Source organism: Lithobates pipiens, unplaced genomic scaffold (assembly GCF_037356315.1).
Source record: "Lithobates pipiens isolate NorthernLeopardFrog02 unplaced genomic scaffold, aLitPip1_a1.2 Scaffold_18, whole genome shotgun sequence".
Classification (NCBI taxonomy): Eukaryota; Metazoa; Chordata; class Amphibia; order Anura; family Ranidae; genus Lithobates; species Lithobates pipiens.
The window spans coordinates 586126572-586153004 of record NW_027507758.1 but is presented as its reverse complement, the minus strand read 5'-3'; the positions used below and the strand labels follow the sequence as shown (position 1 = coordinate 586153004).

Sequence of the window (26433 nt, the reverse complement as noted above, 5' to 3'; positions counted from 1 at the left end):
GCTGGCCAGAACTACCTCTGGAGGGAGTCTATTCCACATTTTCACAACTGTTACTGTGAAGAAACCTTTCCATATTTCGAGATGAAATCTATTTTCCTTTAGGCGTAAAGAGTGCCCTCTTGTCCTCTGTGTTGACCGTAAAGTGAATAACCCAACACCAAGTTCACTGTATGGACCCCTTATATATTTGTACATGTTGATCATATCCCCTCTTAATCCCCTATTCTCAAGAGAGAATAAATTCAGTTCCTTTAATCTTTCCTCATAGCTGAGCTCCTCCATGCCTCTTATCAGTTTGGTTTCCCTTCTCTGCACTTTCTCCAGTTCCCCGATATCCTTTTTGAGAACTGGTGCCTAAAACTGAACTGCATATTCCAGGTGAGGTCTTGCTAATGATTTGTACAGGGGCAAAACTATATCTCTCTCTGGAGTCCATACCTCTCTTAATACAAGAAAGGACTTTGCTTTGGAAACTGCTAACACGTTCCTGAGCTTTGTACGTAGCATAATCCTGAACTCTGCAGTCTGTATGTAGCGTACTCCTGAACTCTGCAGTCTGTATGTAGCGTACTCCTGAACTCTGCAGTCTGTATGTAGCATACTCCTGAACTCTGCAATCTGTATGTAGCGTACTCCTGAATGCTGCAGTCTGTATGTAGCGTACTCCTGAACTCTGCAGTCTGTCTGTAGCGTACTCCTGAACTCTGCAGTCTGTATGTAGCGTACTCCTGAACTCTGCAGTTTGTATGTAGCGTACTCCTGAACTCTGCAGTCTGTATGTAGCATAATCCTGAACTCTGCAGTATTTATGTAGCGTACTCCTGAACTCTGCAGTCTGTATGTAGCGTACTCCTGAACTCTGCAGTCTGTATGTAGCGTACTCCTGATCTCTGCAGTCTGTACGTAGCGTAATCCTGGACTCTGCACTGTTGGTTGTAGGTTTGAAGCACTCAATTTCCTAAAATTAGTATGCTTCACTAAAAATGCCTGAATTACATAATTTGGAGGGTGTGCCTAAATAACTTTGGTAATACAGTGATAGGTGACATGGTCACCTATTGGATAAAAGTTTGAGTGATGTTTCATAGATAACACCATAGAAATAGTATTTGTCATTTTATTGTGCAGGTACAGCACCAGTCATGAATATGTCACAATCACCAAGTAAGTTATACAACTTCTGTTGATGGATCTCTGGTGTCACTAAAGATTGTACTTAGCTAGGAGCATTGGGGTGCATAACCTTTTGGAGTGTTAGCAGCATCAGCACCAGCGTTATCTGGAACCAAGCAAGAAGACAGAAGAAAACATTTTTTTTCTCTTTAAATTATGCTACAATAGATCATAAATAAGGGCTGTTAGAATAACCAAATATGAAAATAAAGATTCTTTTTAGATTTAAAATGACAGTTTATGATTATTTGTTTTTCGATATTTCAGTTAATAGCCTATCAATGATTTTTAGCCATATAAAAAAAACTTTTAGGAAAAGAATACCACCCCCAAAACAAATATTTACCTTTTTTGCCCTATCTTGGGCCTATGCTATGTATCAGGTTGAGCAACCTCTACACTCACAAATACCTCACTGTAACACAAAAAGACTAAGGCCTCATTCCTGTGGCCAATTAGCATATAAGCACTTAGTTTAATCATTCTTAAAATGATGCTGATAATTAATTTTCTTTAGCAGAGTGAAGGCGATATGTGTATATTTCAACTTAAGCTATTGAGCTCTATAAACATCAGGATTTTGTGTTTTTTTTATAGCAAACAGTTAAGACCTGGTAAACATTTGAAAACGTGGCTAATTGAAAGATATGTTGAATGTTTATTTTTAGTCCCCAACATAATAAGTAACAAAAATTAAGTAATATTTTATTTATAAAACAGACTTGAATTATTTTTATTTTTTTCCATTGAGCAGATACACCAATGACAAAGACTTCACAGACTCTGGGTAAGTAATATTTTACTATAGAGAACTGTAGAGGCTATTCCTATCTGATAAATAGACACTCATAAGACATTTAATGGAGAGTGCATTTAATAAACTGTGCCATCAATTTTAGGCTAGAGGTATCCATGTGAAAAAAGAACATTGCTTCTCCCTATATGCTAAGCTAAATGGGCATACACTTTGCTAAGTGAATATCTGTACTTGTTAAAAAAATGAGTGTTGGTCAGACTCCTAACAAACACCCATCCACATTTAGCACCACATCCCAATATATAGCAGTGCGATGTATAGAAAGAAAGAATAGGAATTTTTACGGTGCTTGGAATACGGTTACAGAAGAAAAAATATAACAGCTTAAAAATATATTATTTATTGAAGTCAAGATTAAAATCGATTCAAAAATAAAAAATGCAGATGTTTTACAAGAAAAGTGGCATTGGAAAAATATTAATATTCTAAAAAAATGCATCACCCTCTTTCCTGCTAGTTTTATTTCTAGCATAATCTGATTTTATAGCGTACTCTATAGAATATTAATATTTTTATAGAATATATTTATACTACCCTTTATTTCCCCTCTGTTCTAGCTTGGCTTTTTCTGCCCTCTATGACTGTTTGGGCGCACGAGTTCCGAGGTTTTGTTTGGCAGGTGTATTCCATCAGGCAGAGGTTCTTATTAGTTGGTATTTGTTCGGGGGTAAGCATCGCCGTTGTTGATGCTGGTTATTTGATGTGCTCTCATATTTATTAATAATTTATTAATTCATTTTGTACTTTATATATTTGTTTGTTTATTTCTTTATAGTGTCTCTCATGATAGCTTGCACATCCCCTGAGGAAGCGCATCAGCGAAACATGTCGGGATAATGTGCAATGAATTTTCCTGTTATATCCATTTCTGACCTCCAATGCCACTTTTCTTATAAAACCTTTGCATTTTTTATGTTTGAATCGATTTTAATCTTGACTTCAATAAATAATATATTTTTAAGCTGTTATATTTTTTCTTCTGTAACCGTATTCCAAGCACTGTGAAAATCCCTATTCTTTCTTTCTATACATCCCATCTGTACTTGTTAGTAAATCATCCTCCAAAAAAAATAAAGGGGTTCTTAATGATACACGTGACAAATTCTTACAGGTTTGGCAACCCTGGCCTCACATCTTTCCTCCATCTCAAATGACCTCCCTCTACCTAGAACTATAGTTATTCTTTAATGGGCAGATAGGAGTCCCTGGGGTATTCTATCCCCTCTACCCAACCCTTTTTTTCCCTCTCCCCCCTTTTTTAATTTTTTTTCTCCTTTCTTCTCTTTTTAGCCCTTGTACACACGGTCGGACATTCCGACAACAAAATCCGTCGGATTTTGTTCGACGGATTTTGTCCGAAACTGGTGTTGCATACACAAGGTCGGACAAAGTTGTCGGAAAATCCGATCGTTCAGAACGTTATGACGTTATTTTGTTAGGACGGGACTACGTTCAGGCTAGTAGCCAATAGCTTTGGTCTAGGAATTTGATCTGAGCATGCGTGGCACTTTGTCCGATCGGTATTCTCTACAAATGATCGGACAAAGTCCGATCGGATCATGTTGTCGGAAAAGTTTATAGCCCAGCTCTATAGCCCACACACGGTTGGATTATGCGACAACACGGTCTGATCGGACATTTTCCGTCGGAATGTCCGACCATGTGTACAAGGGCTTAGACTTTCTCCTCTTATTTTCTCTTGCTTCCACTTTGATTCTGGGTTCTTGAAGCTCTAGATGAGCCCTCCTCCCTAACTCAGACCATGGCCACTCACTGCCCTCACTCCCACCCCCCTCACTCCTTTTTTTTATTTTTATCTTTCGCTAGCCCCCCTTTGAATGGGCTTTCTTAAGCTTCATTGCTGTTAGTATGGATGTGGAATATACTGTTTGTCAAACACAAGGTCCATGGGCCGAATTCAGCCCTCCAGTCTTTGTCATGTGGCCCTCGTACCCAGTTTTGCAACCAAAACATGGTTTAACTCCATTCTGCCACCTTCTGCTCCCACTCCAGCTGTGTTTACAAGTGACAGCTTTGCTCCCAGCGGCTCTGAGACCTAACAGAACAGACCCTTGAACATACTCGCGACAGGGCACAGTGGGGACAGATCTCCAGAGCCAGGCCAGGTATCAAAAGGAGATGCAAGGAAGCTTGGGGAGGGGGGGTTAGGGTTGCACACTGTGCATACTGCACCCCTAAACCCTGCACTCTGTATACAACACACCCCTGAACTTTGCACCCTGTGCGTAACACAGCCCTAAACCCTTCACTCTATACATAGCATACTCCTGAACTCTGCTCTCTGTTCGTAACACACCCCTAAACCCTACACTTTTGAACCCTTCACTCTTTATGTAGTTATACTCCTAAACCCTGCACTCTGTACAAAGTGCCCCCCTAACCCTGTACATAACACTCCTGAACGCTGCACTCTGTCCGTAGCGTAATCTTGAACTTTGCTCTTTGCATGTTACATAGTTAATCAGGTTGAAAAAAGACACAAGTCCATCTAGTTCAACCATAAAAATAAATAAATAAAAAATAATATCATACAATCCCATATACCCAATCCTATACCCACAGTTGACCCAGAGTAAGGCAAAAAACCCCAGCAAAGCATGATCCAATTTCTTACAGCAGGGGAAAAAATCCTTCCTGAGGCAATCAGATTTTCTCTGGATCAGCTTTACCTATAAATGTTAGTACCCAGTTATATTATGTACATTTAGGAAGAATCCAGGCCTTTCTTAAAGCAATCTACTGAGCTGGCCAGAACTGCCTTTGGCGGGAGTCTATTCTAAATTTTCACAGCTGTTACTGCGAAGAAACCTTTCTGTATTTGGAGATGAAATCTCTTCTCCTTTAGGCGTAAAGCATGCCCCCTTGTCCTCTGTGTTGACCGTAAAGTGAATAACTCAACACCAAGTTCACTATATGGACCCCTTATATATTTGTACATGTTGATAATATCCCCCCTTAATCCCCTATTCTCAAGAGAGAATAAATTCAGTTCCTCTAAACTCTCCTCATAGCTGAGCTCCTCCATGCCTCTTATCAGTTTGGTTTCCCTTCTCTGCACTTTCTCCAGTTCCCCAATATCCTTTTTGAGAACTGGTGCCCAAAACTGAACTGCATATTCCAGGTAAGGTCTTACTAATGATTTGTACAGGGGCAAAATTATATCTCTCTCTGGAGTCCATACCTCTCTTAATACAAGAAAGGACTTTGCTCGCTTTGGAAACTGCCAACGCGTTCCTGAGCTTTGTACGTAGCATAATCCTGAACTCTGCTGTCTGTATGTAGCATACTCCTGAACTCTGCAGTCTGTATGTAGCGTAATCCTGAACTCTGCAGTCTGTACGTAGCCTAATACTGAACTCTGCACTCTGTATGTAGCGTAATCCTGAACTCTGCACTCTGTATGTAGCGTAATCCTGAACTCTGCACTCTGTATGTAGCGTAATCCTGAAATCTGCAGTCTGTATGTAGCGTAATCCTGAAGTCTGCAGTCTGTATGTAGCGTACTCCTGAACTCTGCAGTCTGTATGTAGCGTAATCCTGAAGTCTGCAGTCTGTATGTAGCGTACTCCTGAACTCTGCAGTCTGTATGTAGCGTAATCCTGAACTCTGCAGTCTGTATGTAGCGTACTCCTGAACTCTGCAGTCTGTATGTAGCGTAATCCTGAACTCTGCACTCTGTATGTAGCGTAATCCTGAAATCTGCAGTCTGTATGTAGCGTAATCCTGAACTCAGCAGTCTGTATGTAGCGTAATCCTGAACTCTGCACTCTGTATGTAGCGTACTCCTGAACTCTGCAGTCTGTATGTAGCGTACTCCTGAACTTTGCAGTCTGTACGTAGCATAATCCTGAACACTGCACTGTTGGTTGTAGGTTTGAAGCACTCAATTGCCTAAAAACAGTATCCTTCACTAAAAACACCAGAATTACATAATTTGGAGGGTGTGCCTAAATAACTTTGGTAATACAGTGATAGGCGACATGGTCACCTATTGGATAAAAGTTTGAGTGATGTTTCATAGATAACACCATAGAAATAATATTTGTCATTTTATTATGCAGGTACAGCACCAGTCATGAATATGTCACAATCACCAAGTAAGTTATACAACTTCTGTTGCTGGATCTCTGGTGTCACTAAAGATTGTACTTAGCTAGGAGCATTGCGTGCATAACTTTTTGGAGTGTTAGAAGCATCAGTACCAGCATTATCTGGAACCAAGCAAGAAGACAGAAGAAAACATTTTTTTCTTTTAAATTATGCTACAATGGATCATAAATAAGGGCTGTTAGAATAACCAGATATGAAAATAAAGACTCTTTTTAGATTTAAAATGAAAGTTTATGATTATTTGTTTCTTGATATTTCAGTTAATAGCCTATCAATGATTTTTAGCCATATAAAAAAAACTTTTATGAAAAGGATACCACCCCCAAAACAAATATTTACCTTTTTTGCCCTATCTTGGGCCTATGCTATGTATCACGTTGAGCAACCTCTACACTCACAAATACCTCACTGTAACACAAAAAGACTAAGGCCTCATTCCTGTGGCCAATTAGCATATAAGCACTTAGTTTAATCATTCTTAAAATGATGTTGATAATTAATTTTCTTTAGCAGAGTGAAGGCGATATGTGTATATTTCAACTTAAGCTATTGAGCTCTATAAACATCAGGATTTTGTGTTTTTTTTATAGAAAACAGTTAAGACCTGGTAAACATTTGAAAACATGGCTAATTGAAAAATATGTTAAATGTTTATTTTTAGTCCCCAACATAATAAGTAACAAAAATTAAGTAATATTTTATTTATAAAACAGACTTGAATTATTTTAATTTTTTTCCATTGAGCAGATACACCAATGACAAAGACTTCACAGACTCTGGGTAAGTAATATTTTACTATAGAGAACTGTAGAGGCTATTCCTATCTGATAAATAGACACTCATAAGACATTTAATGGAGAGTGCATTTAATAAATTGTGCCATCAATTTTAGGCTAGAGGTATCCATGTGAAAAAAGAACATTGCTTCTCCCTATATGCTAAGCTAAATGGGCATACACTTTGCTAAGTGAATATCTGTACTTGTTAAAAAAATGAGCGTTGGTCAGACTCCTAACAAACACCCATCCACATTTAGCACCACATCCCAATATATAGCAGTGCGATGTATAGAAAGAAAGAATAGGAATTTTCACGGTGCTTGGAATATGGTTACAGAAGAAAAAATATAACAGCTTAAAAATATATTATTTATTGAAGTCAAGATTAAAATCGATTCAAACATAAAAAATGCAGATACAAAAGTAATTGCAAGAACAATTTACAAATACAGCAATTTTTCAAACACTACAGAGAAAACCCCTGCTACCCGATGCATTTCGACCTTCAGGGTCTTCTTCAGGGGGAGCCAAAGAGGGGTGATTTAATTATGTATTCTGCAAAAAATTAAAGGAAAAAAAAGGGAATTTCAAAAACATTTTTTTATATCAAAAAATGAATTGGTTATCATAACTTGTCTTAGTATTCGCAGTAATATTTACCCATTCCACTGAATTATTACTGTTCAACCAGAGACTTTCATTAAGATCTGTAAAAAAGTTTGTGTCTTCTCTCAAAGGATCATCCTGGGTCTGCTGCCCTGCTGTTTTAACCCACTCCACCCACCCACCAGAATTGGGGGGGGGGGGAAGAAGTGGAAGGCCTCACGGGGGCACCAGTCACTGACTTACATATTTATATACGGGTGTGTATGTGCTGGTATGTTGTGTGCAAGAAAAAAAATAAAAAATAAAAACTCCAATAAATGATGCCGAAATAACAAAGGAAAATAAATGCTGAATGATGCTGATGGCAAATGTTACACTAAGTGTACTCGTTGAATGTGATGGTGTTATAATGTGAAATGCAGTGAAAACCTAAACCAGGAAGATTTAGTGACATTAAGTAATTAATATTGTATTACCTGTGTACTCTATCTGCTGAACTTGCTACATAGCTTGCAAGTCTGTACATTAGCCCCTTACAGCGGGTAAAATCAAAGCCCGCGGTAACAAAAAAGTCCTGCAAATAGAATGTGAAATAATATAGTTACAAAGCTCACTTGTATCAACAGAGAAGGAAAAGGGAAATGTCTATTTTCAAAATCCTTCATACCTGTTTCAATAGTCTGTGTTGTATGGTGCTCCAGGAGTCAACTAAAGGAGTCCTGACAAATGCACCCTATTTGTATCACTTACTTGATTAATTGATTGGGTATAGGTGTGGTTTTCCTCCTCGCTATGGATGTACCTGTTCTCCGCCCCCATGTTGTTCCCCTCAGATCGCAGAGCCATTATAATGGCTCCTGTCAGTTCCTCGGCCTTCCGGAAGGCACTCAATCCCCCTGACCCGCCGTCATCTCCAACGCAAATAGCGCGGCGTCGCGATGACGCGCACGTGCAATGCAGTCCTTCCCGTTGAAACACGGGGACTGCTCGCGAACGCGCACCGCGCCACCCCCGACGCCTGGCAGGTGATCACGGAATGCCGCCGGCACGGGAATAACCTCCCCCAGCCAAAGCAACATGGGCGAGGGATTTAGGGGACGGGAAGCAACAAATGAAGTGCTCCCTCCTCGTGCCGGGAAGTCAGCGATACCCCCAATGGAGCCTGACCCTAGTAATTTCAGCGGACCCATAATACCTAGGAGGAATCACATAAAGTGGCAATGCACTATTTAATTAAATTGTTACATGTATTGATGGTAATACATAATATTGTCATAGTAATTAATACCGCTACTGTTGTTACACTGCTTCTTCCATGGTATTTTCATAATAACAATTCACATATGGTCCCGGGGAAAGAAAGCAGAGAGGAAAAGGAAAACAGGGAAGGGAAAAAGGGGAAACAGAAGGAAGAGAGGAAGATGAAAACTGAGCCCACGCAGTGGCTCCATGCTGTAATTCAACCAAAAAATATGTTTTTTAAATTCACTAATATTATTTTATTTCTCTTTATGCTAACATTTAGTAGACTTTACCATAAATATTGAATGTATTGAAATCAACTCTAAATGAAATTAACCCTCGAGTACACCTCAAATCCGAAAAAATATAGTGGTACTTTGAGCAACCGTAGGGGCCCATCACCCTCCTCTCTATTCCCTCATCTTATTACCTTAGCTGGTTTTACCTAAGGTATATCCTTTTAGGAAAGGTGCAAAAGATTGCTTCATTTAGGCCAGGATATTGTGTGGCCTGAAGTGAATATATCCACTTTTGTTCGGTTTGTAACAATGTCTTGTTCCAATCACCGCCTCGTTTGGGAATATGTACCCTATCGAGGGGGGTGAAAAGAATTTTTGGCATAATGTAATCATGGTTTGTGACCATATGTCTACCAAGAGGGAGGTAGATATTTCCAATTTGCATACTATATGCGTGTTTGGAAATTCTGCTCCAAAATTTTTGTTTGGTCTTACCTACGTAGTAGGCCCCACATTCACAAGTCATTAAGTATATGACCCCACAGGTCTGACAATTTACAAAATGTTTAGGTCGGTGAACCTGACCATTGGGTAACGTAAATATCATTTCGTATTAGTGGACAATGTGCACAGCTGCCACATGGGAACGTGCCCAAAATTGTACAGTGTTTTTTATTTGGTTCCATAAACTCACTCCTTATTAACCTGTCCCTTAAGGATGTGGCTCGCTTATATGTAATTGAGGGAAGTGGAGACATGAAGTGCCTCACTATCTCGTCATCTCTTAGAATTGGCCAATGTCTTTTAATAATTGTATTAATCTCTTTATGCTGTACGGAAAAGCGCATTGTAATGCGAGTTTTCCCATCTTTTTGATTTTTGCCACTGTTGGTCTTCGATAGTAAGGAATCTCTGGTTTGCCTGATAGTTAAGTTTTACGCCCGACGTAAGCAGCTACAGCTGTTGCCGCGATCAAGTAAACGACTTTGAAGATTGCCTGCTTCAACTTTGAACGATATCTCACTGGAACAATTTCTCCTCAAGCGGAGGTATTGTCCATAAGGTATAGAGTTTTTTAAGGGAAGCGGATGGAAACTATCTGCATGCAGTACCGTATTGCCAGCAGAGCTTTTTTCTATATAAGGTAGTTGAAAGATTACCTGATGAGTCCAATTCTACTTTGACATCCAAGAATGTCACCAATTTGACATCATAGTTTAAAGTGAATTTTAAATTAAACTTGTTAATGTTGAGTAGATCAAAAAACTCAATAAGAGTCTCTTTCAATCCTCCCCAGACGATGAAGACGTCATCGATGTACCTGAGCCAGATAATCACCTGGCCCAGGTACCCAACGAGGTCTCCATCGTCAGGGAGAGATCTTTCCTACTCCCCCAGGTACAGATTGGCGTAGGATGGGGCACAACAAGGTCACCAAGACCCTTGTGGACCTTTGGAATACTGTAAAAGGTTGGCATTTTTGGATGTCGTGTTCTAATGTATTCATACAATTGTTTATCAATAGTTGCCTCTTTATAGGCTGTATCTATTAAATCATAGTGCATTCCATCAGGCAGAGGTTCTTATTAGTTGGCATTTGTTCGGGGGTAAGCATCGCTGTTGTTGATGCTGGTTATTTGATGTGCTCTCATATTTATTAATAATTTATTAATTCATTTTGTACTTATATATTTGTTTTATTTCTTTATAGTGTCTGTATGTAGCGTAATCCTGAACTCTGCACTGTTGGTTGTAGGTTTGAGGCACTCAATTGCCTAAAAACAGTATCCTTAACTAAAAACACCTGAATTCCATAATTTGGAGGGTGTGCCTAAATAACTTTGGTAATACAGTGATAGGTGACATGGTCACCTATTGGATACAAGTTTGTGTGATGTTTCATAGATAACACCATAGAAATAGTATTTGTCATTTTATTGTGCAGGTACAGCACCAGTCATGAATACGTCACAATCACCAAGTAAGTTATACAACTTCTGTTGATGGATCTCTGGTGTCACTAAAGATTGTACTTAGCTAGGAGCATTGGGGTGCATAACTTTTGGGAGTGTTAACAGCATCAGCACCAGCATTATCTGGAACCAAGCAAGAAGATAGAAGAAAACATTTTTTTTTCTTGAAATTATGCTACAATGGATCATAAATAAGGGCTGTTAGAATAACCAAATATGAAAATAAAGACTCTTTTTAGATTTAAAATGAAAGTTTATGATTGTTTGTTTTTCAATATTTCCGTTAATAGCCTATCAATGATTTTTAGCCATATAAAAAAACTTGAACTATGAAAAGAATACCACCCCCAAAACAAATATTTACCTTTTTGCCCTATCTTGGTCCTATGCTATGTATCAGGTTGAGCAACCTCTACACTCACAAATACCTCACTGTAACACAAAAAGACTAAGGCCTCATTCCTGTGGCCGATTAGCATATAAGCACTTAGTTTAACCACTTGCTTACTGGGCACTTAAACCCCCCTCCTGCCCAGACCAATTTTCAGCTTTCAGCGCTGATGCACTTTGAATGACGCGGTCATACAACACTGTACCCAAATGAAATTTTTATAATTTTTTTCCCACAAATAGAGCTTTCTTTTGGTGGTATTTAATTACAGCTGGGAGTTTTATTTTTTGCTAAACAAACAAAAAAAGATGCAAAAAATAAATAAAAATCATGTTTAATAGTTTGTTATAAAATTTTGCAAACAGGTCATTTTTCTCCTTCATTGAAGTGCGCTGATGAAGCGCACTGATAGGCTGCACTGGTGGGCACTGATAGGCTGCACTGGTGGGCACTGATAGGCTGCACTGGTGGGCACTGATAGGCATAGTTAAGGCGGCACTAATAGGCACAGATAAGGTGGTACAGATAGGCACAGATAAGGCGGCACTGATGGGCAAAGATGGGCACAGATAAAATGGCACGGATGGATGGCACTGATGGGCGGCACTGATGGGCGGCACTGATGGGCACTGATGGGCACTGGTAGATGACACTGATGGGCACGGATATGTGGCACAGGGGTGCAGCACCGTTGTTGAGGCAGATTGTGGGTGGCACTGTGGGCACTGATGGGTGACACTGTGGGCACTGATGGGTGGCACTGTGGGCACTGTTGGGTGGCACTGTGGGCACTGCTGGGTGGCACTATGGGCACTGCTGGGTGGCACTTACGGGGGCACTTATTTATTCCTGAGGGGGGCAGGTGGGCACTGGTAAGCTGGCCGTGATCGGGACTGATGTCCCGATCACGGCCGCCGGTGATCGGCGCGAGGAGGAATAATAGCCGATTACCGGCTCCGTTGTATCACATGATCAGCTGTCATTGGCTGACAGCTGATCACGTGGTAAGGGGTCGGGACCGACCCCTTGCTCGGATCCGTGATCAGGCGAGTCTCACAGACTCTCACGCCGGTCCCAGCAAAGGAGGTCCGCGCTGTAGCCGTCATTTGGCTATAGCGCGGATCTCTAGTGGTTAATCATTCTTAAAATGATGCTGATAATTAATTTTCTTTAGCAGAGTGAAGGCGATATGTGTATATTTCAACTTAAGCTATTGAGCTCTATAAACATCAGGATTTTGTGTTTTTTTTATAGAAAACAGTTAAGACCTGGTAAACATTTGAAAACATGGCTAATTGAAAAATATGTTAAATGTTTATTTTTAGTCCCCAACATAATAAGTAACAAAAATTAAGTAATATTTTATTTATAAAACAGACTTGAATTATTTTTATTTTTTTCCATTGAGCAGATACACCAATGACAAACACTTCACAGACTCTGGGTAAGTAATATTTTACTATAGAGAACTGTAGAGGCTATTCCTATCTGATAAATAGACACTCATAAGACATTTAATGGAGAGTGCATTTAATAAACTGTGCCATCAATTTTAGGTTAGAGGTATTCGTGTGAAAATAGAACATTGCTTCTCCCTATATGCTAAGCTAAATGGACATACACTTTGCTAAGTGAATATCTGTACGTGTTAGTAAATTGAGTGTTGGTCAGACTCCTAATAAACACCCATCCACATTTAGCACCACATCTCAATATATAAAAAGTTTGAGTGATGTTTCATAGATAACACCATAGAAATAGTATTTGTCATTTTATTGTGCAGGTACAGCACCAGTCATGAATATGTCACAATCACCAAGTAAGTTACCGTATACAACTTCTGTTGATGGATCTCTGGTGTCACAATTTTTTTTTCCATAGAGCAGATACACCAATGATAAACACTTTACAGACTCTGGGTAAGTAATATTTTACTATAGAGAACTGTAGAGGCTATTCCTATTTGATGAATAGACACTTATAAGACATTTAATGGAGAGTGCATTTAATAAACTGTGCCATAAATTTTTGGTTAGAGGTATCCATGTGAAAATAGAACATTTGAACATACAATGGGCATACACTTTGCTAAGTGAATATCTGTACTTGTTAGTAAATCCTACTCCAGAAAGGGGTTCTAAATGATACACGTGACAAATTCTTACAGGTTTGGCAACCCTGGCCTCACATCTTTCCTCCATCTCAAATGACCTCCCTCTTCCTAGAACTATAGTTATTCTTTAATGGGCAGATAGGAGTCCCTAGGGTATGCTATCCCCTCTACCCAACCCTTTTCTCCCCTCTCCCCCCTTTTTTAAAAATTTTTCTCCTTTCTTCTCTTCTTAGCCCTTGTACACATGGTCGGACATTCCGACGGAAAATGTCCGATCGGACTATGTTGTCGGATAATCCGACTGTGTGTGGACTCCATCTGACTGTTTCCGTCGGAATATCCGACCGACAAAGTTTTAGAGCTGGGCTATAAAACTTTCCGACAACATGATCCGATCGGACTTTGTCCGATTGTGTGTAGAGAATTCCGATCGGATAAAGTGCCACGCATGCTCAGATCAAATTCCTAGACCAAAGCTATTGACTACTAGCCTGATCGTAGTCCCATCGTAATGAAATAACGTCATCACGTTACGTACAATCGAGGATTTTCCGACAACTTTGTCCGACCGTGTGTATGCAACACAAGTTTCGGACAAAATCCGACGGATTTTGTTGTCGGAATGTCCAACCGTGTGTACAAAGGCTTAGACTTTCTCCTCTTTCTTTCTCTTGCTTCCACTTTGATTCTGGGTTCTTGAAGCTCTAGATGAGCCCTCCTCCCTAACTCAGACCATGGCCACTCACTGCCCTCACTCCCACCCCCCTCACTCCTTTTTTATATTTTTATTTTTGGCCAACCCCCCTTTGAATGGACTTTCTTAAGCTTCATTGCTGTTAGTATGGCTGTGGAATAAGGGATATTACGTTGTTCCAATTGCTTCGTTGATGACTTTCTCATTGTGTATTTAACTGTTTAAGACGTCTTTACATAACAGTAATATACTTTACTCTTTATGCAAGGGTCTTCAGCTAATATTCCACATCTAAGTCATACCTTATTGTTTTGTTGCTGTCTCTATTGCCTTTTATCAATGGTGGAAAATGTGTACAATTGTTTACCAGAAAGCTTTCTATAATTGCACTGTACTGTATTATTATTGTTTCATCTGTTAAATTACATGTGTTACATTAAACTCTAGTAAAAGAAAAAAAGGAGGAAGATAATCTTGTTTTGGCCAATAAGTGGTATACTCAACTTTTTGGAAGAGCCATGAGACATCACATGAGGTTGTCTTGGCACCGTTTTTATGGTCCAATAGTCAACCAACAAGGCACAACAGTCAAATACAATCTTGGCTATACAAAAGCTTTGAGATGCACTTGGTTGCAGAATATTGGTAAAGATATAGCCTTTACTCCACAGTGATACAAGGTCCACTTATAATTCTATGGTGCCAGAGAAGGGGTGGTGGTAATGTGGTAACCTTAAGTGATGCTGGGCTGGTGCAAAGTGAACACCCTGAAAAATAAGCCTACACGTTCCTACTTGTCCAGAACCTCTCCCTAATTCTACACCTGCACTTTCCCTAACCAGTGGAGCTCCTGCCTTTCCTATTGCCTCACTGCAGGTTCCCGGAATGATCCTTATATTTATAGGTCCTCCATCAAGATGAGCACCCATATTTTACGGAACTTCATCCAAGAGGATCACCTTCTCCTCTGATAGGAGACATTCTCTCCCCATTGGGCTCCTACCAAGCTGAAGAGATGGCGTAATGCTACCTTCATGTTGGAAGAGATACCACAGCCTACACCTGCCTACACACTATATATAATATATCCCCAGCTTTTGATTTGGTTACTCCCTAAGTAGACATCCCTGGGCTCTGCTTCTTTAAAGTGGTTTTAAACTCTCCCCCACAACTTTGTCCCATGTAAATCAGCATAAAAAACCCTAATGAACACTGCTTGTAGATATCTCCTTACTTGCATAGTATTGTTGTAATCCTTTTTGTTCTTTAGAATGACTTCACTGAGCATGCCCATATCTACCATGATTTACGGCACACTCTATGTGCTTGTCTATTATCAGGACTTCCTACGGCACAACACTGAAATCCCACGAGACTGCATAATCACTCAGAGCTTCCCATGTGACATCACATGAAGTGGAAAAAAGGCATCGGACAGAATTACTGCAGTCTTATCGGCTGAAGCTGATAAGACTGACATAGGCAAACAGTAGATAATCAGTACAAGTAAATACTATGAAATAAAACAAGTCAGCTATGAGCAGGGAAGCAGGGTTGCCATAGAAACGTTAGATTGAAAAGGAGGCTTGGTTGACAGTACAGGAAGTGCTCAATGTAAGGGCGGAAATACACTCCACTGTGGACTCAGAAAACAATACTTAAGATGGCGCTGCCTTACCCATGGAAACAAGTTTTTTAATGTTTCTTTCAACTGTAAGTAATTTGCAATTTGGGCTGGATTACAGTGGCTATAGTTTGATAATTACTTATTATAATGGACTAAATGAAGAGAAGCATGAGTTTACTTTTTCTTTAAAGGTCACAATATACAGTATTGCTGTATGGTGGATTATTAGGGGTTCCAAATGATCATCCTACTAATTCATGTCTCAAAGGCAATGTTTGAGACGCTTAAAAAACATAATTTCATAAAAATGCAACCTTGTTCTAATAATTATTCAGGCTGTATGAAAGCTTGGATTTTTTTTTCTTTTAAAGTGAGTTCGTGAAAATAATATCCAGGTGTGGAAATTATTTTATGAAAACAAAGCTACTGCAATAAAAAAAAAACTTTTGTAATATGTATATACAAATAAATATTACAAAAGTAAAAGTGTAAAAATAATTTTTTTCTTTTTCCATTGTACAGGCACACAATCAACCATGAACAATTTACAGACACCAAGTAAGTAACACGTCTTACATAGAGGGTATTCTCCCACGATATGGAAAATACTTAGAAATTATTCTTTAAAATATATTGGAGAGTGCATTTTTAAACTATTATTTATTTTAGATTTTACTTCATCTAACATCACTAATTCCACTGACTGGGAGCAGCTGGCCCAATGGCTAGACCTGATAAGCCAAGTAAGTATTAATAATGGTAATATATGCCAGGGCAAAAACAAAAAAAATACAGTACATCCAAAAAATACATTCACATTTTCCCATGGTCTATCTTTTAAATGGTTTGTTACCCCAACATTTTATATTCCTGATATGTGCCTGTTGTACCATGTACTTGTAGGAGAAAGTATCCTGTTCTCTTTGTATTGCTTCCTTTGTGGAATATCGCTGGTGTTCCTGCCAGTCCCTCTGCTTTCCTATTAAAAACTGACCACACTAAGCAGGAGAGTACACCATGGTCAGTTCTCTAGCTGTGCTGGGAATTCAGCCTGCTATCCTCCAAAGATCAGACCTGATTTTCACCTGCTGCACAGCGTTTCACTGGGAAGCTCAGTGTGTTGCTGCTTCTCCTCCACCAACTCTTATGCAGCTGAGAACAGAGGAAATGTGATCATTTTTGAAAAAATAAAAATATTTTGTCTTTTATTTCTATTTTAAACTAATTTACTTTTTTACAAAGTGATCATTTACAATCAATTTAGGTTTATAAAAATACCTGCTGATCTGCCAGAAATGCAGTAACACAAGTCCTGTTGTGGGGCCCATTTTATGTACTTTGGAGAAGTGTCAGTATAAAACGGTGGCTCTGTCAATAAATTTCATGATTTGGCAGTAAAAAAAAAAAATGGTGTTGTTTGTAAATTTTGGGTTTTCTGTCAGTAAATTTCACTTCGGGGGGTTGGCAACACTGCTGTGTGATGCAAAGACACAGGGTTTTCGTAGACAAAGTGATGTCAACCCAATTTCTTTTTGCTAAACTATTCAAACACTCCAGCTATCCTATTCTCCACAGGTTCTGCAATTAAGGACAATAACTGGGAGTGCTCATTAGGCTCCTTGTGATAACGCAGGAAGTGTGCACAGGTCGCAGGACAGCTCTGATTTTTTGACAGGTCTTTTTTACTTTGCACTTATCGAACAGATATAACAAAAAACCTTCACCGTTATATTTAGCAGAGCAAAAGAGTGCAAAAAAGAGGTTTGTTCTTTAATAGTGTGGGTAGTAGTAGTATCAGTAACAACACAGTAATAGCTGTAGAAAAAGCAGCCATTGTAGAGTTCGTAATCTCACTAGCAGTGGTAGCAATGGTAGAAGTAGTGATAAGAATATCAGTAATTAATAAGCATTAGTAAACCTAAAATAGACTAAGACGCACTATCAACAGGTGGAATATTTATAAAGGTAATGAAAAGTGGTTTAATAGACCCCCAACATATCCATAAAGTGTACCTATCAGCCGTCCAAGCTACCACATAGGGAGCTTCTTAGCCATCCATGCTACCACATAGGGAGCTTCCTAGCCCCATTGTCAGGGCTGCTGATAATGCAGTACAACCGATCCTGTTGTATCAGGCCCGGGCCCCATTATCTCAACAGAGTGGCCCATGCAGCTTTATAGTTAATGTCTGCCAAATAAAGAAATACTTATTAAAATATAAAAGAAAATGACTAATGCGCAAACCTAGGCTAGCTCTAATTGACTAAATGATAAGCTGCCAACATAGAAAAGTGTTTACGCACAAAGTATCAAATAATAAAAATAAATATGTGGCGCTGACTCAAGAATGTGTATACACTAAGATATATAAAAAAACGTGCTAAAGCTATAAAGTGACTCCTCAAGTGTAAACAATTTTCAGCATAATATGCAATAATGATTATACATTTAAACATCTAATAAAGTGCAAGCATATAAATAAAGTGCAAACAGATCCCCCAGAAGTGCAATAAAAGTCCAAAAAAGCAAGTAAAAACTCCAAAGTGGCAGTTCATATAGGAGAAAAAAGTGCATGTGCAAAACAACCAAACAAAATCCACTTCATTCAATTGTTATCACCATCTGAGGTGCACCACTCATTTGCCCCAGCCTCTCACCTCATACAAAGACCCCTACAGGTCAAATCAAGCCTTGGTATGGGTAAACAATGGATCCACAGCAATCGATCGACTCCCACAGATATCCTCAGAACTATCGGTACCAGGGTATATTCCAGTCCCATCAGATGTAATAAGTCATGCAACAAAGAGTAGGGGCTCCATAGTTCAATTCCATTTATTTAAAAATCATATGAACAGCTTCTGTAGGGTACTTCCGGTCTCGGCCACGACCGGAAGTGGCTCCTCACTGACGCATTGCGTCACTGACCATGTGACGTAATCAAAGGGTGATTACCTACTAAAATACATCCCTGCTCCTACACTCTTTTGGGGGGGTGTATAAATACCACCTCCTGGGCCCCATCAGGTCAACAAAGGGGCCCAGGAGGTGGGAGCATTGCAGGGACTCTTTAATCATTTTAGTGGCGTAGGTACATACCCTGCTCTGCTTAATTATAGTTCCGGCCGGCTGCCTTCCCTGGCAGAGTGATCTTATATACAAGCTCCACTCATTTGGGACAGATGCCGAGACAGGTGTGAGGCTGCTGACGCTGACAGGGGGCAGCAGCACTAATCCTGGTGTCGGCAGCTGGTGGCAGGGCAGCAATGCACCACACAGTGACCCTAGCATCTAGATAAAGTCCCCAGAATCCTCCCTGTGGCTTATGATCATCAGCATAGGAGAATCACAAAGCACAGCAGGCGATCTATATCTCTGTCACAGCGTGTGACACATGGCTGTTAGGGTGCTAATGCAATAAATATGAAGGGCGCCAACCCAAGAATCAATTTAGCACTTATTAATCAAGGCTGCTACCTCTTTAAGTGCAAAGAAAACACTATCCAAATAAAACAGGTTTAAATGGTAGGTGCTACCCTATACACCAAAAACACTGCAAACAATCCACAATTTAATTAAACCAAACAATTGTTAAATATCTCACGTATGTGGATATGAAAAAAATCCATGTATGTGATAATGTATTGGCAATCTGATAGAAAAAAGTCTAAAATGTGCCCAAATCTTCAATAAAAAGTGCTCCACCACATGCTTATAAAATTTGCGCTCACCAAAACCATAAGGCCAGCAAGGTGACCATCAAGCGGGTTGACACGGAATCCAACTCTTCCCTTATATTAGGTGGTTGAACATGTCTATGAAGTGGAGCACTGTAAAACAAGAAGAGCATGCATCACTAATGCACATGTGATGATAGAAAGAAGTTGATTAGAAGATTTTTTGCTTGTTTAGATATTCATCATTTTAGGACTTTCATTTTATAAATATTTTTATTTTCACTTTATGTGCAGAGACTATGGTTATTGGAATATGCACATTTTAATTTTAAGCTAGCGCCCCAACACATGGATTATGCAGTATTTTTGGAACACACCAAAAAACTGATGGCAGCAGTTTATTGATTAACACTAACAGTAATTGAACACAAGGGGCACCATTTTGTTTGTTAAAACCATAAGGCCAGCAAGATGACCATCAAGCGGGCTGAGGCTAAATCCAACTCTTGGGGGGCTTAGGCCAAATTTTCCCCTAATACTCCTGTGACAGACCTAGCCGGGACACAGGCTTTTTGAGAGGACTGAATGCGAGCCTCTTGCCGATCGATTATGGGCCCTGGATTTTAAGGGGCACAGGGTGAATGAGAGCTCCACTATAATCTGTGCTAGTCAGTTTCAATGCTGTATATATGTATATATGATGTGTGTTGTCCCATGCTGTTGGGACACACACATTTTTAGATGCTAATGTCATTAACTCCAGACACCTGTCTGTTGTGTAAATGAGTCTAGTCTGGCTTGTAAGGACATTCCAAACGTTGTTGTTTGTGCTAATTAACCCTTTGTTTATGTTTATAGTAATGTTTATTGAATTATTAGTGAGCTAGGAGCCGAAAAGTCTTATCCCTTCAGTCAAACTAGTCTGAGTGTTGATTAGATAATTAGCTCATGCTAATTAGGTTAGGTTTTAGTCACCCCGCTGTATATATATTTTGTATGAGATCTCAAATAAAGGTCATTCCTGATGTCCTCCAAGACTGGTGTCTAGTGCTTGGGGGGTTCCTATAGCCAGATCCATTGTACTTGTGTTCCAGGACTTAGGAAGCGGTATATAGATGGAAGCACTCAATCGGAGTGTGGGATCGGTTCCGTCACAACGCCCTTAGACCCCTTTCACACTGGGGCGCTTTGCAGACACTACAGCGATAAAAATAGCGCCTGCAAAGTGCCCTGAAAGAGCCACTGCTGTCTCTCCAATGTGAAATCCCTGAGGGTTTTCACACTGGAGCGGTGCACTGGCAGGACGCTAAAAAAAGTCCTGCTAGCAGCATCTTGGGAGCGGTGAAGGGGCGGTGTATACACTGCTCCTAAACCGTTCCTGCCCACTGAAATCAATGGGGCAACGCGGCTATACCCCCAGCATAGCGCTGCTGTAGTGGTTTTAACACGTTCTTCGGCTGCTAGCAGGGGGTTAAAAGCGCCCTGCTAATGGTCGAATAGCGCCGCAAAATTGACGGTAAAGTGCCACTAAAAATAGTGGCGCTTTACCACCGATGTACCCACCGCCCCAGTGTGAAAGGTGCCTTATTCTCTCTGTGTCACTAAAATAAATTGCCTCAAACAAGTCCGCAAGAAGGGGGTATATAATGTAGTATTGTTTATTCAAGCATGTAAAGATAAGATAAAAATATGCACTCACATATTGTGGCGCACGGCGGATGGTGATAACAAATGGATCCCAACATATGCAGCTTATCAGCTGTAGGATAAAGGAAGCTCACATCGCTGCTCACTCTCCCAGAGCTGGTGTGCGTTCCACAGACCCACAAGTGACGTGGGGGGTAGGTCTGGAAATGGCTAAAAAAACTGGCGCATTGCTTCTGTCTGTAGAGAGCCCTGTGTTGTATATCTTTTTAAAATGAGAAATAATTATCACTTTTATATATTTTTTTCAATTAAAACAATCATGACTACAATCCCATTTCTGACAGTAGCTTAAACAAAAGTATTTTTATTGGAACCCATGAAAACAGTGTATTGTTAGGTTTCCTTTAGCCCTTTGTAGTTTTATTAAATACGGCGGATTGTAGCTATTTACTGATCTTTCTTCCATTAACAGAATGGGTCTACGGACATAGGAATGGACATTATTCCAGAATTACAGAAATACACTTCTTCAGCTAGCCCCTCTGGACTCCATAAAGATGAAGTGGTCCTCATTGTCTATATTCTTGGGAATGTTACAGAAACAGCTGTCCAAGCAAACAAGACTTTTCCTGTTAGCGTGGTCCTGGTGAGTCCTGCATGTCAGTCTCTGAATTCTACTGCTGGCCAACACAAGGGGGAGGACTGGATATATTTGGCTTGGGGATAATCACAACCAACTAGTCCTTTCTTGACAGGGACATAGTCCTGCATAAATAGCATGCTCCATGCAATGTGTCAAGTGTGTCATGGTGCAGTAGTAATTGGTGAAAGTTGAGTGTTTCTAGAGCTCATGGTTGCCTTTCATTGTGAACCTTCTCACATCTTCCAGCATCAACTATATTCCCAGCTCTCGGCATTCGGTCACATGAAATCTTAAAACCACAAGGAAAGTTGATGCTGGAAGACATGTCTTTTGTCAGACACCGTGATTGCAATTCTGAATAAAATAGCTATGTGTCATCGACTGTGGGTCCAGCTCTGATCAATGTCTGAATAGTGAAGGTATCTTCAGTTAGGGCCACCAACCCAATATATCTTGTTAGTTATGCCCCCCCTTTCCCCAAGCCCAGTCCACCCCTGCTACACACGCTGTCATTTTAAGGCAATCTTGTCCATTCTCAATTGCACAAACTAGTGAACTGCTCAGTTCAACCCACCACAAACACTTTTGATCATCTCACTGTGCCAATAATAACTATTGTTGATAGCTTGCATTTATTCAACTAAAGCTGGTTGAAAGTCACTGAGATTAGATATGCGTGTGTTGGCAGGTGCAGTCTACTTTCTCCATTGTAGGTGCTGGTTATCCACAGCGCTAGTACAGTTAGATAGGGAATCAAGGGGAACATCAGTTTGGTTGCCCTTCTCTGCACTTTCTCCAGTTCCCCAATATCCTTTTTGAGAACTGGTGCCCAAAACTGAACTGCATATTCCAGATGAGGTCTTACTAATGATTTGAACAGGGGCAAAATGGTATCTCTCTCTCTCTGGAGTCCATACCTCTCTTAATACAAGAAAGGACTTTATAGAGAAAAAGGAAAAGGTCCGGTGTCCCCAGTGACACACTTCCATCCGTGTAACATATAAAAACAAAGGATTCGCCCTGGGACTTTAAATGAAGGGGGTACTGTTTCTGCCAGTAAACGTAACAGTAGTAAATATAGTAAATGGTTTATTCAAATACAATTGTTTACATGCATAAATAACACCAGCAGTTGCCAATTAAAAAAAGATACATAACAAGGAATATTGGTACATAAATGTAGTAGTAGTCATAGCACATGGGCATCATACTACCCGACTAGTTTCGCGAGATCCAGCTCACTCTTCAGGGGTGGATGTGTGTAACAATGTACCTAGGATGAAAAAAATATATATATTTTTGGCAATATAGCACAGTATTAGTTATAAAGGCACAGGGTAGGAGGGGTTGTGGGTCCCCATACTCACCACTGAGCTTGACCATGGCTCCAGGTGTGCGGCCTCAAGGTGGCGGCAGCAGATGCCTCCCCAGGGAGCGAAACTAGTTGGGTAGTATGATGCCAGTGTACTATGACTACTACTACATTTATGTACCAATATTCCTTGTTATGTATCTTTTTTAATTGGCAACTGTTGGTGTTATTTATGCATGTAAATAATTGTATTTGAATAAACCATTTACTATATTTACTACTGTTATGTTTACTGGCGGAAACAATACCCACTTCTTTTAAAGTCCCAGGGCGAATCCTTTGTTTTTACAAGAAAGGACTATACTCGCTTTGGAAATCACAGCTTGGCATTGCATGCTATCATTGAGCTTATGATCTACCAAAACCCCCAGATCCTACTCCACTATGGATTCCCCCAGTTGTACTCCCCCTAGCATGTATGATGCAGGCATATTTTTAGCCCCCAAGTGCATAACTTTACATTTCTCAACATTAAACCTCATCTGCCACTTAGTCACCCAATTAGACAGAGCATTGAGGTCGGCTTGTAAATTGGAGACATCCTGTAAGGACGATATTCCACTGCATATCTTGGTGTCATCTGCAAAGACAGAAATTTTACTTTTGATCCCAGACCCAATATCATTTATAAAGTTATTAAAAAGTAAGGGGCCCAGCACTGAACCTTGGGGTACACCACTGATAACCTTAGACCATTCAGAGTAAGAATCATTAATAACTACTCTCTGAATTCTTTCTTTTAGCCAATTCTCTATCCATTTACAAACTGATATTTCCAAACCTGTAGACTTTACCTTACACATGAGCCGTGTGTGCGGAACTGTATTGAACGCTTTTGCAAAATCCAAGTATACCACGTCCACCGCCACCCCTCTGTCCAAGGTTTTAGTTACCACCTCATAAAAAGAAATCAGGTTTGTCTGACAACTCCTGTCTTTCATGAATCCATGTTGTCTGTTGCTTAAAATATTTTTTTCCTGCAAGAACTCGTCTATGTGGTCTTTTATTAATCCCTCCAGTATCTTCCCAACTATAGAAGTTAAACTAACAGGTCTATAGTTACTTGGTAAAGACTTTGTTCTCTTTTTAAATATAGGCACCACATTGGCCCTGCGCCAATCCAGTGGTACTATTCCTGTCATTAATGAGTCCCTAAAAATTAGATACAATGGCTTTGAAATTACAGAGCTCAATTCTTTTAGGATCCGTGGGTGGATGCCATCAGGTCCAGGTGCTTTATCCACCTTTATTTTGTCCTAATATTTCTGGTCCATATCACTTTTGAGCCATTGTGAATTTGGGGCTGTGTCACTACCACCCTCATTATGGACAGGAGCTCCCCCATGCTCCTTTGTATACACAGAGCTGAAGAAAGTATTTAATAAATTAGCCTTCTCTTTGTCCACAGTCACCCACTCCAGATTATTTTGTAAAGGGCCTACATGCTCAGACTTTACCTTTTTACTATTACTATATTTGAAGAATTTTTTGGGGTTTGGCCTACTATCTTTTGCAATCTGTCTTTCGTTTTGAATTTTTTCATCCTTGACTTCCTTTTTACATACTCTGTTATATTCTTTGTAACGTTTAAATTACACTAGTGTTCCTTCATCTTTATATTTTTTAAAAGCTCTTTTCTTATAGTTTGCAGCTTTTTTAACTTTGGCCGTGAGCCACATAGGTTTTATTTTTAGCCTTTTAAACATATTGCCCATGGGAATATACTTTGCAGTGAGATCACATACAGTCTTTTTCGAACAATTCCCATTTCTGTTTTGTGCCCATTGATGCCGATATTCACTTCTAGTCTAAGTCCTGGAGAGCAGCCCTCATCCTTGGAAAATTTGCTCTCTTGAAATTAAGTCTTTTAATCTTTCCCATATGTGATTTTTGTATACAGCTAACATCAAATGAAATCATTTTATGGTCACTGCTACCCAAGTGTTCCTTTATCTGAAAATTAGAAATACGTTCTGCATGGTTTGAGATTACCAGGTCCAACAGAGCTTCATTCCTAGTTGGGACCTCAAACTGGACCATAAAATTGTCCTGTAATAGGTTTATACATTTTTGCCCTTTAACTGTCCCAGCAGTGCCATTACACCAGTCAATTTCTGGGTACATAAAATCCCCCATTATTATCACTGTCCCAGCCCTTGCAGCCCTTTCTATCTGTGCAAGGAGCTGAGTCTCCACCTCCTCATTAACATTGGGTGGTCTATAACAAACTCCAATGATTAACTTTGAACTACGCACATCTGTATGCAGTTCCACCTATAATGCTTCAGACTCATCACACTCTCCATCCACCAGGTCCTCTTTCACACTCGCTTTGAGATCACTTCTCACATACAGACAGACCCCACACGCTTGCTAGGCTATATTAAAGCACAATTTAACTTTGGTCTCTCTCTTTCTTTTTCCATTGCTGAGACATACTGTAGCTCTCCTTTAATCTGTGGAACAGAAGTGGGCACATGTCAGTCTCTTGTGGTGAGCACACATGTCCAGTGTAGCACCAATGCTAACATCCCCACATGCCACACTTTCTAAAGCTAGCCCTGGCCCCATGCAAGAGCCTACTGCCACCAATTTCTCTTTAACGATAGTCCTGCAAGTCATAGGCTGCCCAGACCAGACCCCGGCTGTCACATTCACATGCAAAGAGGGCCTGTCACCTTCATGCACAGTAACAGCTAAGGCTTTATTTAAAGTTTAAATTATATATAGAGGCAGATTTACCCTATTCAAAAAAGACAATGTAACAAAAAGCAAGAACAAAGAATATACAGGCTGGTAATGTTGTCTTGGTAGGTGCAAGTTTTCCCAGTGTTATTTAAAACATTTTGTGGAATAGAGCAATGGTCGCCAACCTTTCAGACCACAGGGACCACTAAACTCACAATTTTGAATCCACTAACATGAATTTTATGAGCCTTATACACACACACAGTACTCCCGCTTTCTGCCCCCCTCCCCCTTGATCACACTGCCGCGTTATACACACAATGCTCTGCCTCTCTGCCCCCCCCCCCCGATTCCCCCCTCCTACACTCTGCATCACGCTGCTGCCTCACACAGACTCATCATTGGATCTCACCTCCTTATCCAGCCATGTGCTACAACTTCATACTCCCTCCACAGTCTGTGATCAGCGCTGCCATTGGAAGTCCCTTCCTTCTTTACCTCCCACTCTCTGCACTACTCCCGGCAGCTCCCTCTGAGTTCACAGGAGCCTGGAACTTCAGAGGAGGCATTGGGTACCACAATATTGACTGTCAGCGCGTATTGAGAACAACACTGGAAAC

The 26433-nt window shown here is 40.1% G+C and overlaps 1 long non-coding RNA gene across 1 annotated transcript; it reads left to right on the top strand.

Moving 5' to 3' along the window:
• The first annotated feature begins 6071 nt into the window (after positions 1 to 6071).
• On the top strand, positions 6072 to 16341 carry LOC143990304 (uncharacterized). The gene is made up of 6 exons (XR_013277265.1): positions 6072 to 6108; positions 6869 to 6901; positions 10933 to 10968; positions 12763 to 12795; positions 13135 to 13170; positions 16308 to 16341. It is a non-coding gene; the product is annotated as an uncharacterized LOC143990304 (long non-coding RNA).
• The last annotated feature ends 10092 nt before the right edge of the window (positions 16342 to 26433 follow it).